This window comes from Arachis ipaensis, chromosome B6 (genome assembly GCF_059453495.1).
Source record: "Arachis ipaensis isolate K30076 ecotype BB chromosome B6, ASM5945349v1, whole genome shotgun sequence".
Taxonomy (NCBI): Eukaryota; Viridiplantae; Streptophyta; class Magnoliopsida; order Fabales; family Fabaceae; genus Arachis; species Arachis ipaensis.
The window spans coordinates 94,818,676-94,832,339 of NC_142441.1; positions in this window are offsets into that span (position 1 = coordinate 94,818,676).

Sequence of the window (13,664 nt, forward strand, 5' to 3'; positions counted from 1 at the left end):
CCTTACCTTGACCCTAGCCCCATTACAACCTAAAAAAAGACCTCATGATACTTGTATGCATGCATGAAATCTATGTTGATTGTTAGAAGAAAAACAAATCTTGGAAAGCATGATTAGGGGAGAATTGAGAGAATCGACCCTATACACTTGAGCGACTAGAGTGCAAACACTTCCGGTGAGGGTTCGATGCTCAATTCCTTGATTCCCCAGCTTTCATGAGCATTCTTCTTGCAAGTCTACTTGAACTTCATTTTGATATTTAAATTGGTAGGATTCATGAGTCGTCATGGGACCTTAGCCCTACTTGTGCATGTATGTCTTGGAGGATTGATTTATTTTTAACCAAGTAGGTAGAATTATTTTGCATTTAGTTTCATTCATGTAGATAGTTGCATATAGGTAGTTTGCATTTAGATTAGTTTACATTGAATAATTGTTGATACCCCCTTTGTTCTTTCTTGGTTTAAGCATGAGGACATGCTTGGTTTAAGTGTGGGGAGGTTGATAAACCCTATTTGGAGGGTTTATCTTGTGTTGAATTTAGAGGGTTTTATCATCTTTTCCTCACATTTATCTAATGAACTAGCATGGTTTTATAACTTCTCCTTTAATTGTGCTTAAGAGTGAAAACATGCTTTGAGGACTTAAAATAGCTAAATTTAATTAACCTTGATTCCATTAGATGCCTTGATATGTTTGTTAAGTAATTTCAGATTTAGGAGGCAAAGATTGGATCAAGGGAATGAAGGAAGAGCATGTAAAAATGAAGAATTCATGAAGAAATGAAGGAATCGCAAAAGCTGTCAAGCCGACCTCTTTGCACTTAATCGGCCATAACTTGGGCTTTGAAACGATATAAGATTTGTCATAGTTTCTACATGTATCGTGATGCTTATGCGTACAATACGCGCACGCGTCGTTGCTGCCATATGATCCACTTAAAGCAATACCTGGCCAGCGAATTCTAAAGCCTTGTGGGCCTAATCCAACTCATTTCTGATGCTATTTAAGCCAAGGATTAAAGGGAAATCAACATACTTTAGATACTTTTGATCATTAGTTTAGTTTAGAGTAGTTTTGGAGGGAAAGTTAGTTTTAGAGAGAGAAGCTCTCACTTCTCTCTAGAATTAGGATTAGGATTAGGTTTAGTTCTTAGATCTAGGTTTTGATTCATGTTTTCTTCTACTTCTTCTTCTCAATTCTTTGTTGTTGCAATCATTACTCTTCTATTCTTTTGTTGTAATTTCCTTTATGTTGCTTCTATATTTTGTTGTAGATCTACTCTTGCTTCTTCTACTTTTCTTTCAATTCAATTAGAGGTAATTCATAATAATTGTGTTTCCTTTGATTGTTGTTGTTGATTTCTTACATTCTATTGTTGTTAGATTCTATTTTGTTATCAATTTACTATGCTTCTTTTTATGCCTTCCAAGTGTTTGATGAAATGCTTGGTTGGATTTTAGTGTAGAATTTGTTCCTCTTGGCTTTGGTAGAGTAATTAGTGACTCTTAAATTATCAAATTCCTTTGTTGATTGACAATTAGAAGTTGCTAATTGATTTGGATACCACTAAAGCTACTCTTTCCCTTGGGAGTTGGCTAGGACTTGTGGAATCAAGTTGATTCATCCACTTGACTTTCCTCCATGGTTAGAGGTTAACTAAGTGGTAGCAATGGACAATTCTCATCACAATTGAGGAGGATAATGAGGATAGGACTTCCAATTCTCATAACCTTGCTAAGAGCTTTTCATAGTTGTTAGTTTATTTTCATTGCATTTTACATTACTTGTCTCCTATCTCAAAAACCCCCAAAGATACTTCATAACCAATAACAAGGACACTTTATTACAATTCCTAGGGAGAACGACCCGAGGTTAAATACTTCGGTTTATAGATTTTAGGGGTTTGTACTTGTGACAAACAAATTTGTATGAAAGGACTATTGTTGGTTTAGAAACTATATTGCAATGAGCTTTCATTTGTGAAACTCTAAACCATCAAAAGTCCAATCATTACGCTCCAGTGCTTTCTCTGTCTCTGAATCAGACTTCTGCTCCAGCTCCTCAATTTCAGCTAGAAAATACCTGAAATTGCCCAAAAACACAAAAACTCATATTAGAATCCAAAAATTTGATCTTAACACTAAAACCTATAAAAACTTAATAAAAATGAAATAAAACACACTAAAAACTATATGAAAGTGATGCCAAAAAGCGTATAAAATATCTGATGCATGAAAACTTGTCTTTCAACAAATTTTCCTTCAGCAAGTATACCGAATTGTCGTCAAGTAATAACTCACAATAGAGTGAGGTCGAATCCACAGGGATTAATGGATTAAGTAATCAATGGTTAATTAATTATCCTAGTTAGACGAATCAGATTGGAGTGATAAGCAACAAGGAAATGTAAATTGCATGAATGTAAAGGAAAAACTATAAAGTGCAGAAAAGTAAAATGGCAAGAAATGTAAATGTAAGAACTAAAAATAAAATAAACATTGGGATCAAGAGATATTGTAATCCTCCGAATCAAGTTCATTCTCATCTCTTCCTCAATCAATGCATTCATTGATCTCCTTGGCAATCTTAAGTGATTGGGTCCTAATTCCTTGGCAACCCAATCTCTCTAAGCTTGAACAATTTCCCAATTCCTTGATTTAATTGCTCATGGGAAGAGATGAAGTTTGGTCACTGATTATACCACACACATTCATAGATCAAAGTATTGGTAGGATTAAATGTCACAATATCCATCCAACCCCCAACCTAATCCAATGTGAGAGAGCATTTCTAGCATGATTTCCTCATTTCTCTTCCAAGGTTCAGAGGAAATCCAAGTATGAGCAATTTCTCTTCCGAGACAATTACCCAATTAGATGAAGATCGAAAGCTTTCTAGTAAAATCAAGAGAAAAGAAAGAGGAAAAAGAATGAAAACTACAATCGATCCATTAAATGCAATAGAGCTCTCTAACCCAATGAAAAAAGATAGTTGATCATTGCTCTACCAAAATAGAAAAGAAAGAAAGTGCAGAAAAGTAAAGATGAAGATTAAAACTGAAAATAAAACTTCAAAGTTCATAAATAAAATTTACAACTAAAACGAAACTACTCCTAAGGAAGAAAAGAAGAGAAAAGGAAGAAGAGTGGTTGAGGGGAGGGGTCCGAAGACCCACTCCCCTTGGAGTGTGCCAATTCACAAAAGTTCGAATCGGTCTTCACTCTCTCCCCCTTCCTTCAATTCTCCGTTTCCGAATGAATTCAATGTAGAAACTAAGGCCTTTTTATAGGCTCTCCTAAATTACAAAATGAAATGAAATTAAAAGTAAATTACAATGAAATGAAAATTAACTATTCTAGATGCTTCTTGTGGCCTTGATTGGTTGACAATTGTGGGCTTGCTTGCTTGAGCTTTGAAGTGGACTTGAGATAGAAGTGAATCAAGTTGAGGTCCAGGTGCTAATCGTTAGTGCTACCGTTAGCCACACTAATGCTACAAGTGTGGCGTTAGTGCTGAAGTTAGTGTGGCTAACGTCACACTTGCTACCCAGTTGGTGTTTTTGGGGCTTAAAAGATGCCTCTTGTTTGTGCTCCAATTTCATGCCCACTATGGACTATTATATATTGTTGGAAAGCTCTGAATATCAGCTTTCTAACGCAACTAGAATCACCTCAATTGGACCTCTATAACTCAAGTTATGCTCCTTTGAAGGGGATAGGGTCGCTGGCATAGTCGCTGGTGTTATTGGAAAAAGTGAGTGCCAATAACGTCCGCATTCAAGGAATTAATATTGCCAGGTTCTGGAGCTTAAACTTAATGTGCACCCCATAATATTATATATTGTTGGAAAGTCCTGGATGTCTACTTTTCAACGCCCTTGGAAGCGCATCATTTGGAGCTCTACAGCTCGAGTTACATTTCTTGAAGGTGAAGAGGTCAGCTGGCCTTACTACAAGTTGATACCATGTTCATCTTTGCACTTTCAGGGCAGGTTTTCTCCCTCAGATTTAGTGTCCACCATGTAGTGCCATATATGCTTGGAAATCTCTGGATTCCTACTTTCCATTGCCACTAGAATCACCTCATTTGAAGCTTTGTGGCTCATGTTATTCTTGTTTGAAGAAGGCATGGTCAGGCTGCCGGGTGAGATTTTGCCCACGTTAGTGTAACTAACGTGGCCACTAACGTAGGCCTTCTTTGCTTCGCAAACGTTAGTGACGTTCACTTTTTCCACTAACTTTCACAGCTGCCTCCTTTCTTCCACGTTAATGCCCACGTTAGTGTAACTAACGTGGCCATTAACATGGGTCTTCCTTTGCTGCGCTAGCGTTATTGGCACTCACTTTTGCCAATAACGCTGCTCCTTCTTCAAAGTTAATGCCGTTAACGTTCCCACTAATGTTCCGAACTTTCCTTCCTTCAATGTTAGTGCCCACGTTAGTAGCACTAACGTAGCCACTAACGTGGCTCTTCTCTGCTTCTTTTGGCCTGAAATCAAACAAACAAAGTGCATCAAGGTAACATACAAGATGATCTTTATATACTAAGTGTGCTAATAATAATCAAAATCAAAACTTCACTTAGTGTGATCTATTTTATCATATTTACCCTGTATATTAACTAAAGTTCACCTATGCTTGAGATTTTGTTTCATGAAGAGATTTTTCATGCTATTACTCATTTATTGGCAAAATTTGTATGAAAACTAAACAAAACTCTACTGAAATAACTACTAAAAATAGGTAATGATGCACCTGCATCAATATCCGTTCATCACAACACCAAACTTAAACCGTTGCCTGTCCCCAAGCAACTAAAAATACAGTAGGATAGAAAAGAAAATTAAGATACAGTAAATTTCTTAGTTTCAAATAAAGCTTAGTTAAAATCAGATGAGCGAGACTTAGTAGCTTTTTGCTTCTGAATAGTTTTGGCATCTCACTATCCATTGAAAGTCAGAGATGTTAGAATCTTTAGGAACTTAGAATCCAGATGATATTATTGACTTTCCTAGTGAAGCTTATTCTGATTCTTGATCACAGCTTTTTGAGTCTTGGTCGTGACCCTAAGCACTCTGTTTTCCAGTATTATTACCGGATACATTCATGCCACAAACACTTTAACTGGGTGAACCTTTTCAGATTGTGACTCAGCTTTGCTAGAGTCCCCAGATAGAGGTGTCCAGAGTTCTTAAGTACACTCTTTTTGCTTTGAACCACGATTTTAACTGCTCAGTCTCAAGCTTTTCACTTGACACCTTTATGCCACAAGCACATGGTTAGGGACAACTTGGTTTAGCCGCTTAGGCCAGGATTTTATTTCCTTTGGGCCCTCCTATCTACTGATGCTCAAAGCCTTGGGTCCTTTTACTTTTGCCTTTTGGTTTAAAGGGTTTCTGGCTTTTTCAATCTGCCCTCATTTTCCTGCATTTTTGGGCAGTAATGGATTTTTCTTTCTTTTTTTTCGCCAATTTTTCTTTCTTGCATGCATATAATTTTTTTCTTTTGCAACATGATTTTTCTTTTTGCTTCTTTTTCTTACTTCAAGAATCAATTTTTAGATTTTTCAGATTATCAATAATATTTTTCCTTTTTCCTTATTCTTTCAAGAGCCAACATTCATAAATTTCAACTTCAAACATTCACTGTTTATTTCATTCATTCAGAAAATAAAAGCAAATGATACCACATCAACTAATTAAACTAATCTTATTTTAAACATGAAATTCATGCCTCTCTCAATTCTTTTCAATTTAAAAAAAATTATTTAAGCAAGGTGAGAGATATATGGAACATTTTACAACTTTCAGGACATCAAATGCAAATGATCATGCAACTAGGACAAGTAAACAGAAAATAAAATAGACAAAAAATAGAAAAATAATAGACAAGGAGATAAAGAGAATGAATCCACCTGGATGATGATGGCTACTACTCCTCCTTGAGGATCCGATGTAGTGTTTGATCTGCTGCACAGGCTCTTGTGCATGCTTCCTAGTTTGCTCCATCCTCTTCTTCTATATTTAAGAGTGTAGAAGTCACAAAGCAAAGCTTTGGCAACACCAAACTTAAGAGTTTTGCTTGTCCTCGAGCAAATATGATCAATAGGAAAGAAGGTGGGGTAGGTGGAGCTTCTGTGGGACCTCTTGGTCCTGAGAGGCTAGGGAATTCCAGATTCCCTGCTTCTCTGCACTGGTGTTTAAACGCCCAGGGGCTGCTCTCTATCTGGCGTGCAACGCCAGCAACGCTCCCCTCTTAGGGTGTTGAACGCCCAGGAGGGCTTCCTCGCTGGTGTTCAACTTTAACACTCCACTTGGAGTGTTCTGTTTTCACTACTGTGAAATCTGTCTCTTTACTGATGCACATGATCATGACTCTGACAACTGAAAGGAAAAATAAAAAGAAAATAAATTGTTCAGTAAAGTTGGGTTGCCTCCCAACAAGCGCTCTTTTAAAGTCACTAGCTTGACCTTCAGCTCCTTAAGGAGGTGAGTAAGGGCTCAGATTTTCACCCCTGACAGTGAATTTTCTTTCTGTCCTCTCATGAATGAGCTCTACATGCTCTAGAGATAGGACACGGTTCACTGTATGTGGTAGGAATGGATTTTTAGTGAAGACAACTCTCATGCCAGGTGAGAGGCCTTCAGTTGGGACTTTCTTGTCCTTCCAGCCTTTAGGTACTTTCTTCTTAGTACCTTTGCGCAGCTTGTACCTCAAGTATGCCCAACTTCTCCATTACAGAGAGTGGCATGAGGTTAATACTTGACCCTAGGTCACATAGAGCCTTTTTAAAGGTCATAATGCCTATGGTGCAAGGAATCAGAAAGCGTCCAGGGTCTGGAAGCTTCTGAGGTAGCGCTTGCTGAACCAAAGCATGGAGTTCTTTCGTAAGCAGTAGAGGTTCTTCCTCCAGAGGCTTTGTATTAAATAGTTTGGCATTCAGCTTTATTAGAGCTCCTAGGAAATGAGCGACTTGCTCTTTCCTAGTGTCTTCATCCTCACTTGAGGATGAGTAGTCATCAGAACCTATGCACTGCAGAAGTGCATTCAAAGGAACCTCAATAGTGTTTATGGTTTCCATTGGTTCTGGGCTAGAGGGTTCTTGAGTAGGATTCAGGAACTCAAAGAGTGTGCTTGGACTAGTGTTCAACGTCAGTCCCTCTAGCATTCTGGGCGTTGAACGCCCAATGAAGGCTTCTTCACTAGTGTTCAATGCCTTCCCATTCTCCTCTAATTTGGCCTCAATCTCCATGGTTATGGCCTTGCACTCTTCTCTAGGATTAACCTCAGTATTACTGGGGAGAGTGTCAGGAGGGATCTTAGGGATCCTCTTGCTCAGTTGACCAACTTGTACCTCCAAATTTCTAATGGAAGACCTTGTTTCATTAATGAAACTGTGGGTGGTCTTAGTGAGGCTGGAGACTAGCATGGCTAAGTCAGAGAGGCTCTGCTTAGAGGTTTCTATATTCCCTTGAGAAGATGGGAATGGTGGTCTGTTATTGAACCTATTCTGGTTCCTACCACCTTGATTGAAACCTTACTGAGGTTTCTGTTGATCCTTCCATGAGAGGTTAGGATGATTCCTCCATGAAGGATTGTAGGTGTTTCCATTGGCTTCTCCCATGTAATTCACCTCCTCCATGGTTGGTTGATAAGGATTATAAACTTCATCTTCAAGAGAAGCTTCCTGATTACTGCCAGGTGTAGTTTGCATCCCAGTGAGATGTTGTGAGATCATGTTGACCTGTTGGGTCAAGATCTTATTCTGAGCTAAGATGGCATTCAGAGTCTCAACTTCATGAACTCCTTTCTTCTGAGAGGTTTCATGATTTACAGGATTCCTCTCAAAGGTGTACATGAATTGGTTGTTAGAAACCATTTCAATGAGCTCTCTAGCTTCTGTAGGCATTTTCTTCAACTGAAGAGATCCACCTGCAAAGCTATCCAAGGAGATCTTGGATATCTCAGATAAGCCATCATAGAACATTGGTGCACGAAATTGTGATCTCTAACAATGGCGCCAAAAACTTGGTACGCACAATCTTAATCTCAACTCTTTTCACAACTCCGCACAACTAACCAGCAAGTGCACTTGGTCGTCCAAGTAATACCTTACGTGAGTAAGGGTCAATCCCACGGAGATTGTCGGCTTGAAGCAAGCTATGGTCATCCTTGTAAATCTCAGTCAGGAAGATTCAAATGGTTAGGAGGTTTTGATAATTAAAATATAAATAAAATATAAGATAAGATAAAGTTACTTATGTAATTCATTGGTGGAAATTTCAGATAAGCGTCTGGAGATGCTTTGTTACTTCTGAACTTCTGCTTTCCTATTGTCTTCTTCCAACCATGCATTACCTCCTTCCATGGCAAGCTGTATGATCCTCTCGGATGAAAACAAATCCATATGCGCTGTCATCGCATGGCTAATCATCTGTCGGTTCCCGCTAGCGTCGGAATAGGACCATTTTCCTTTTGCACACTGTCACTTGTGCCCCACATTCGTAGGTTTGAAGCTCGTCACAGTCATCCCTTCCCAGATTCTACTCGGAATACCACAGACAAGGTTTAGACTTTCTGGATCTCAGGAATGCTGCCAATGGTTCTAGCCTATACCACGAAGACTCTGATCTCATGGAATGGAATGCTCTATTGTCAGGAGAGGCAACCATGCGTCGTGAACCAGGAGGCCAAGAGATACACACTCAAGCTATTGCATTCATCAGGTTGAGTGTCACGGGTCATCACATTCATCAGGTTGAAGTGCGAGTGAATATCTTAGAGAAGAAGTAGGCGTGAATTGAATAGAAAAACAATAGTACTTGTATTAATTCATGAAGAACAGCAGAGCTCCACAGCTTAATCTATGGGGTGTAGAAACTCCACCGTAGAAAATACATAAGTGAAAAGTCTAGGCATGGCCGTAGGCCAGCCTCTAATCGTGTACAAAATGGTCTCTGATCGCATAAAACTGATCAAAGATTCTCTAAGAAAGTGCCGGGAGCAATTTCTGGGCTCCTTTTTGGCCCAGTTCCAAGCCTGAGAACACAGAATAGAGGCTACAGAGTGGAGGAATCATGAATTGAATCAATTCATTCACATAATTGAGGTTTAGATGTAGTTTTCTAGTGAGAGAGGCTCTCTCCTCTCTTTAGGTTTTAGGATTCTTAGGTTTAGCTAGTTTGTTTTAATTCTTCTCAAATTCAGATTTCTATCTTAGTTTAATTTAGTTTCTCTTCTACTTTTAATTATTTTACTACTCTAGTTTATCTTCTCTTGTTGATTTATTTATGTTGCCAATTTAGTTTATGAATTCTCATGTCATATTTGATTCTCTATTTAAATACAATTTGAGGTATTTAATATTTATGATTGCTTTCTTCTATTTGTGTTATTGATGCTTACAATTGGTTGTTTGGATTTTATTGTCTCTTATTGCTTTTCTATGCTTTTATGTTGTGCCTTCCAAGTGTTTGATAAAATACTTGGTTGGATTTTAGTATAGATATCTCTCCTCCTGGCTTTGGTTGAGTAATTGGAGACTCTTGAGTTATCAAACTCCTTTGTTGATTGATAATTAAAAGTTGCTAGTCGATTTGGATCCCTCTAAAGCCAGTCTTTCCTTAGGAGTTGACTAGGACTTGAGGAATCAAATTGATTCATCCACTTGACTTTCCTTCATAGTTAGAGGTTAACTAAGTGGGAGCAATACACAATTGATGTCACAATTGATAATGATAGCTAGGATAGGACTTCTAGTTCTCATACCTTGCCAAGAGCTTTATTAGCTATTAATTTAATTTCCTGTCATTTTATTTCCTTGTTCTTTATTTAAAAAAAAACCCAAAAATATACTATCTCATAACCAATAGTAAAAACACTTTCCTGCGATTCCTTGAGAGATGACCCGAGGTTTGAATACTTCGGTTATTATTTTTATTGAGTTTGTTACTTGTTACAACCAAATTTTTGTATGAAAGGATTCTTTGTAGGTTTAGAAACTATACTTGCAACGAGAATTTATTGTGAATTCTTTACTAGCAAAAATCCGTTCATCAAAATGGCGCCCTTGCTGGGGACTTGCAATCGTGTGCCTTATTATTGGTTATTGTGAATATTATGAATAATTTTGCTCTTTCATTTCTTTGTTAGTGTTCCTAGTTTTAGGAGTTTATTTTCATTAATTTTTATTTCTCTTGCTATTATGAATTCTCACCCCTTTGGCTATGAGTTTGGTTACAATCATGTTGTAGGAAGAGGAGATTACAATGAGAGCTTGGATCAAGGATGGGACAATCAAAGATGGGAGGAGCCACAAGGATTTGATCAACCCTCTTGGCAACAACCACCTCCAAGGTATTATCCACAACCGTTCTATGATGCTTACCAAGACAATGGTTATGGTGGACCTCTTCGTGACAATCAACACCTACCACAATATACCTATGAACCCCCTCCTCAACATAGCTTTGAATCACCATACTCACAAACCCCTTTCCACCATTCACCCCCATATGACCCTAACTCTTATCCATCATTCCAACCACCATACGAACCATACATAGAACCACCCCAACTCCAAAATAATTACTCTCATGAACCACCACCTCCATATTCACCATCTCCATGCCCTTACCAAGAAGAACAAACTTCCTACTATGAACCCTTTTTCCAAAATAATGAACCTTCCTATCCACCCCAACCTCCACTGGATAGCAACACCCTTAGTGTTATTTGCCAAGGGCAAATACAGCTTCAAACCACACTTACTTCTACTCTCACTAGTTTCACCTCTACTCTCCAAACTCTTATATCCCGTGTGGTTGCATCAATCTAAGAGAAACATGATCCCAATTATGCTATTGACACAAAACAAGAGAGAAGGGATCGGCTTAGGGACTTAATGGATCGGGTTCATGCACCCATACTTCAAAAGAAGCACGAGGAGGCCCAAAATGTGGAAGTAGAGACCCTTGAAGATGAAGGAGTAGCTGAAGAATTGGTGAGGAAAGACATCAAGGAGGAGTTTGATTTTGTATTAGAGCAATTGGAGGAAGCTGTAATTATCGAAGAAGAAGAAGTGGTTGAAAACCTAGGAGATGCTGAACCTCCCTGGGAATTGAGAGTTATAGAGAATTCCGCCAAGAAGTTTGAGTTTGATGTTGAGAAGGATAGTGCACAACCTCTAATGCATGTTCCTTATGAAGAATTAGACGGAATAGATCCAGTAGCAGGTTCCCTTAGTGATGATGATCATAAATCAAGCCCTCCTAGTGATGAACTTGCATTCGCAATTGAACCCCTTGAGTTTGAAGAACTTTCTCCAAGTGAATCTGAAGATGATGTAGAGGTAGACTTTTCTCAACCTCCAACTTATGACTTGAGTGATGGGGAAGAATTAGAAGATTTTGATTAGGACACAGTTGAAGTTGAAAAGGTTTGCAAGGAGGTGGAAGAATTCAAAGAAGAGCACAAGGGAGTGGAGCTTGCAAGACCATTAGAAACACTTCTCCCAAAGCCATTACCATCCAATACAACATTCAAGTGGGTAAAATCCTTATCCTTAACCTTTACTTTCCCACTTGAATGTGGTTTACTTGAGACAGATGGTCAACTTAGAGCTCTTTGTGGCTTTAAGAGTAAGAGGGAGATGGTTAGTGGTAGGAGTTGTCATGCAATGTTCAATATGGTTGCTTGCTCCAAATTGAAGTACAAGGATTGGTGTAGAGCTCGATTGAATGGGTCTCGGAAGTTATTTGGATATCTCAATGAGAATTCCGATTGCTCACCACCCAAGTGGAAAAATGATGATCAACAAGAAGACGAGTGCAAAAGCAAGGTTTGGGACCCCGAAATTCATTCTAACAATAAACACTCCTGGAGCCTTGTCACTTGCTTTAACTTGCTCAAAGACTTTATGTGCCTAGTTTGGGACCCCGGAGGCTATTGGAATTGCAAACATTGGTGGGGATTCCTGGATGAGCTCAAGCACAAGCCGCCATAACAAGGGGCTCACCAAGTGTCAAACTTAAGGACTTTAACTAAAAGTGCTAGGTGGGAGACAATCCACCATGGTATGATCGTCCCTTTTTATTCTTAGTTTTATTTTATTTTATTTTTATTAGTGTTCATTCATTATTGCTGCATAATCATCTGCATTCTGCATTATGTATTCTGTATAAAAAAAAGGGGCCAAACCACGCGTGGGCATCGATACTAATTTGGCCCTCCCATCCAACGAACAAAAAGTTGTGGTGGAATCGTGCAGCTGGTGTGCCAAAAAGCATAATTTGGCCCACACATACGCGTCCCTGACGCGTACGCGTCAATTCCATTTCTAGCACACCACGCGTGGGCGTGTGCGACGCGCACGCATCGCACATATATGCTGCCCCATTCAATCTGAACAGAGAGTTGCGTGAAAACGACGCTGGAATCGTGCGTTTAGCACAAATTCGGCCAACGCGTACGCGTGCTTCACGCGTACGTGTCATCTTCATTAAACTCCCTTCATGCGTTCGCGTCTATGACGCGTACGCGTCGTTGCATTTTCGTCTCGGCCACGCTCAAGCGTGACCCACGCGTACGCGTGGATTTGATTTCATTAACCCCTGACGCGAGAACCCTACTCCCTCACGTGCCCCTTTTCTCCTCTCTTCCTTCCAACGTCTCCTTTCTCCTCCCTCCTCCCTCCATTGACACATTTACCACTCACCACCATCACCCTTACACCGCAGCCACCACCGGCGACCCCGAACCGCCACCGACCGCCGCTCCCTCTCCCTCCTTTCTTCTTCTTTTTTTCCTACTTCTCTTTTCCTCCTTCCTCCCGTCGCTGCAACCGGAGCAGAAGCTACACTCTTTGCTCTACATTCCACTACGCCGCTGTGCCGCCTCCATCTCCGGGCGACACTACTCCTCTACTTACTTTTCCAATTCTGTTACTGCACCCCCCCAGGTTTCCCTGTCATCCCCTGCATCCCCTTTCTTGCTTTATCATTTTGTTTAGATAATTTTGTTAGCTTTGTTTAATTTCTTCTTAGTTTAGTTAGATTAGAGATGCATGTTATTAGTTGATTTAGGTGGTTAGGTAGCTAGGATGTGGTTAGTGGATTTAGGTCTGATAATTGCTCTGTTCTTGCTGTCTAGGAATGATTACTTCTTCTCTGTTTGTGCTGTTGATTTGACCCTGTGCTTAATTGATTAATTGGTGCTGCTGGCTACTCTTTGGAACACACAAAGTCTGAATTGTGTTTGCAGTAATGATGATGTTGATATTCTGTAATGCTTTCTATGCTGCATATGTTTGATTGGTTATGAAATAAATGCTTATTGCTGTCTTGATTGGCTCATTTGCTAGATTCTTATGAACTTACATATGGTTTTGGTATTTTTAATTGTTAATGAATTCATAGGAAGTCCAAATTGATTAAGTGAGTTTGGGAAATAGCCAGCTATTTTATTCTGCTTAATGATTCCTGAGTCACATGAATTTCCTTGTTCCTCATGCTAATTGACATATATTGAAATTCATGCGCTGATTGAAATTGCTAGCTTATTGAATGGTTCATGTTGCTATTTTTCTGGAATTTACTTTGAATCATCAATTACTCCATCTCAATTTCCATTTCAATTCTACACTTACGTGTTTGAACTCAACCA